Raw genomic sequence first — 4667 nt, 5'->3', positions numbered from 1 at the left:
AGGCACACTGTTTCTTTAGGTCTTGAATCCTTTTGAAGTATAATAAAATGATCACTTTAATGTTCCTGTGAACAATGCCCTCATTTTAAAAAATCTTGGATTTTATACCACAACCAGCATATTTCCAAAATCTCATTTCCTTTTTTGGCAGGTTTATTAGCAAGTTCTCTCTCACTTTCTTCTTTTTCTCTTTTTTCTAATGACTTTTGCCAAATCTTCACTTCCACCCCCATCTCTTACAAAAGTTCATTTCAATCTAGTCTGAATGAACTAAAATATGTATTTACAAAGGAGAAAAATTAACTATAAGAAAAGTTAGTACCACAAAACAATTTTATTTTATTGAAAAATCCAATCCACATATGTTTTATAAATGTGTGTATAGATGTGTAAATGTATGTCCCATAAGTAGCTATTAACATTTGTCTCAGGTTAGAGGCCTGAGTGACACAAACTAAACCGTCCATATATTATAATCTCTCCGTGAAGGGTCATCTTTTTCTTTTAAACAAGAACCCTCACTTCTTTCTTTCTAAATACTGCCAAGAACATCTCACTTCAGTGTTTGCAGTATTGCTACCAGGGCCACCTCACGCTGCTGTACAAGCTGTGCACTGAACAACCCAAGGAAACCCCTTTTACGCTGGAGTAGGGTGGCCACCCTAATCCAGTAGGACCGCAGGACCTCATCTTTTTTTTTTTTTTTTTTGTGGCAGAATCTTGCTCTGTTGCCCGGGCTACAGTGCAGTGACATCATCATAGCTCACGGCAACCTCAAACTCCTGTGCTCAAGCAATTCTCCTGCCTCAGCCTCCCAAGTAGCTGGGGCTACAGGTGTGTGCCCCCATGCCTGGCTAATTTTTCTATGTTTTGTTGACCTGGGGTCTTGCTCTTGCTCAGGCTGGTCTCAAACTCCTGAGCTCAAGCCATCCTCCTGCCTCCCAGAGTGCTAGGAGTACAGGTGAGAGCCACCACGCCTGGCCGGGACCTCATCTTACCTTGATTGCATCTGCAAAGACCCTATTTCTAAATAAGGCCATGGTCACATGTACTGGGAGTTTGAGCTCCAACTTATATTTTTGGGGGAACACAATCCAACCCATAATAGCAGCTTTGGTATTCAGAGTCCACACAGGGGAGCCCAAACAAGGTGGGTGAAATTCTCTGCAAAATGGGGAACAACCAATATAATTACCCCCACAGCTACTCTTACGTGCATGGCCCTGTGATTTAAAGTTCTCCCTCAAACTCTCAGGCCAGACTGGCCACAGTCAAAGTATTTTTACTTAACCTTTTCCCTGTGAATATTCTGGATCTCTTCTGCCTCCCTTCCCCATAAACGGACAGTCAGTGCTGCTTATCTCTCCCTAAATTGTCTTTTGCTTTCCTCACTCTAATCTCTTTTCTTTCCTCTTCAGCATCTTTATTAATGTGGATCGTCACAAGACTCACAGAAGGCTATCAATAAAGCAATAAATTAAAATTGTTGTTTAAACCATCGCATTTAAAAAAAAAAAATGCCCCAAGCAGAGGTAATCCTAGGTGGGTGCTATAACTTTGGCAGCATTGGGAAGACAACTCCGTCCATGGTTACCTTCTTCACTTTTGCCCCTTTCTTTGGTATCTGAAATTGATTTAAGAGGTCATATGTCTTATTTTGCAATTAGAGAAAAGGCAAGTATCCCTGGGGTGGGTAACAATTTGATTTAAGTTGATTCCGAGTGTAAATGATGGGTTTGAGATGTTTTCCTGAAAATTGGATCAGTGGGGGTGAGGGGAGAAGACCACAGCACTGGGATTCTGCAGGGAGAGAAAAACATCCTGGAAAGGACAGAACTGTGATGGGAAATAGAACATTTCGCTACTGAAATACCTGCCTTGTCCCTTAATTATTTACTCACTCACTTCAAATTCTCCACGTTGTCAAAAGAATTCAAGGCTTCTGCCTTCTTCTTCAAGGCTGGTTCAAGATGCAACCAATTTAGCAAGATAAACTAAAAATAAATAAGAAAACGCAGGCAAATGGAAAATGTGAGAAGGAAAGCAAGATGAGCAGGAGTGGTCTACAACCCGGATGCTGTGTGGCTGCCAGCACCTCATCGAGATAAAGTACAGGAAAAGCTTTTTGCAGTAGAATAAAATGTTAAAGGAAATTGTGTTCCTTGATAGCGATCAGGTGACCAAAGTGATTATAAAGAAAAATTTTTTGAAAATGCAGGATAGAATAATATTACTCCCCCTATTTCAAAGAGTTAAATAATTTAGGATTAAAAAATTTCAAATATATATATATACATATAAATTTGAGGGGTTCATGAATTTTAACAATAATGAAGTGATTATTTAATATTGCAAAATTCTCAGCTTTTAAAGAAAAAAGTTTGACTTGTTAATTATTTAGAACAAATCTTGATGAAATTATTCCAATTTGTGTGATTTAGCAATGCTAATTTGGGGAGTCACGTTTCATAATTGCTTAACAAAGCCTGCTGTTTCCTTCCCTGGTCTCTATGTACTTGCTGGTGCTCTCTTCATGTAACATTTTATAAAGCAAATAAGATAACAAGGGCATATATATTTTCCCCATGTGTGTGCCTGCATGTAGCATTTCGGAGTGTTTCTGAACACGAAGTATGCATTGATTTTTATGCATTGATTCACATTACTAGGAAAACGTGAATTTATAGTAAATGCTTTTGGCCAGCTTCTCTGATGTTACTGTAACCGAAATAGCTCAAAAGCACAAAAGGTCATGTCAGGCATTTATGTAAAATTTGTAAGCATTGTTTATGAAGGTACCTTGCATTTTATTACTTTGTTCATGTACTTTATAGGAAATCCATTCATGCCATCATTTCCTTCCATATTTCAACAGTTCCTCATAAATGAAAGCATTTATTCCTAACGGTCCCTCTGAGCCCCACATGGCAGGAGGGGCGGCGTGGATCTCTGTTAAGTCTTACTCTTTGAAATGATAGGATCACCCAGTCTTGAGTATATTTTGTGTGTTAAGAGTGGACTGAATTTTACATTCATTTTTTGCCATGCCCCAAATGTAAGGTGTCATCAATAGACAACCTTCCAAGGAAAAGAGTTTATATACTGAGTCCCAAATGCATCCACTTACCCATTGTTAGCCTGCCTCTCGCTGGTTACCAAATCTAAATTCTGTTCCTTATGTGAGGATGGCCATTTATCCAGAAATTTTTTACATAGACCTTTGATAAAGGTCTCAGTTGTAACATTAAAAAACCCACTTCCCACTTATCATTGGAATTATCTTTGGCTCCACTCCATGTCAGCAACCTGTAGATGTGCCCGCCTTGGCCATCTCATGGATCTGCTGCACGTGCAAGACCTTGAACTCTGCAATCCTCTCTCTCTGACCACCACTTCACTCACAGAATTCAAGTGCTGTGAGTCAGGACTGGGGACTTTAATGCAACAGAAGCTTACTTCTCACTCATGTTGTATTCTGGGGCCTATCGGGCAGCTGTCCTCCAGGGAGTCGAGAACATACACCGTCTGTGTAGGTGAACGGTTTCAAGGTGTTCCACATACACTCTTCTCCAAACAGTTCTGCACTTTCCAGGAGGAGAAGGAGACAATAGGAGAGGAAGAAGAGGACGGAAGCCAATGTTTCTAGGTAATTATTTGAAATCACAGCTGGCAGTCCTTTAAGAAGCTGGAAATGGTTTGCTCCCAAGAAGGTCTATTCCTTGAAGCTCCATAAAAAACAAACCAACTACCCAACCTAAGGAATGAGTTTATATTTATTTTATTCATCTTGGGCTTAGAGCTGTGTTATTAACAATGTTCAATTAAACATGAAGTAAACATGGATGGCTTCTTGTTGGATAATAAACTAAATAGTAATGAATAGTTTTCAAATTCCAAAGCACCTTCATATTTCAATTTGTATCCTCACCACAATCCTGTGAAGTAAGTAGCAGGCATTTTTAATCTTCGTTTTACAGATGAGGAAACTGAGGCTCAGAGAGGTAAAGTGAGCTACATACAGTCAATAGTTGCTAAGTGAAGACATTGGGATTAGAGTTTATCTCCTTTGCTTCTACAACTTCATCTTTTCCTCTTCCGCTCCTTTTGCTTTACGTGGATTTACTGCTGGTGCAGAGATAGGCCTGGGGAGCTTCTGTAGATGCTTTTGTTATCTTACAAAGGCAGCCAGACTGAGGTCAAAGCCAGTGTTAATACAGCTTTGCAATTCTTCCATCGGACTGAGGCCCTCCAGGCATGGGCCGGACGGAGCAGGCCATTCACCCTGTTGTTGCCACTCATGCTCAGCTAGGTGTGGACTCCAAACCCTCGATGTCCCCAAACATTTGCAAAATCATGTCATTTCTCTTGAATCTCTTTAATAGAGAATTACATTTTTTTTGTTTTATTGAATCTTCCTACCCATGAACATGGTCTGCCTTTGTATTTCCAATCTGTTTTTAATCTCTTGTTGTGTTTTAAGATTTTCTTCATATAGGTCTTGAACATTTCATCTCTAATTTCCAAATATTTTATTTTTGTTTGTTATTTAAAATAAAAACACTTTTCCCATTATAGCTTCTAAATGATTATTGCTTATATAAATAAAGACTATTGATTTCTGCATATTAATTTTTATATCTAGTCAACCTATTGCTTTCTCTTATTTT

This window comes from Propithecus coquereli, unplaced genomic scaffold, assembly GCF_000956105.1.
Source record: "Propithecus coquereli isolate 6110/MARCELLA unplaced genomic scaffold, Pcoq_1.0 Scaffold25, whole genome shotgun sequence".
Lineage (NCBI taxonomy): Eukaryota > Metazoa > Chordata > Mammalia > Primates > Indriidae > Propithecus > Propithecus coquereli.
Note: the sequence above shows the minus strand (reverse complement) of the source record.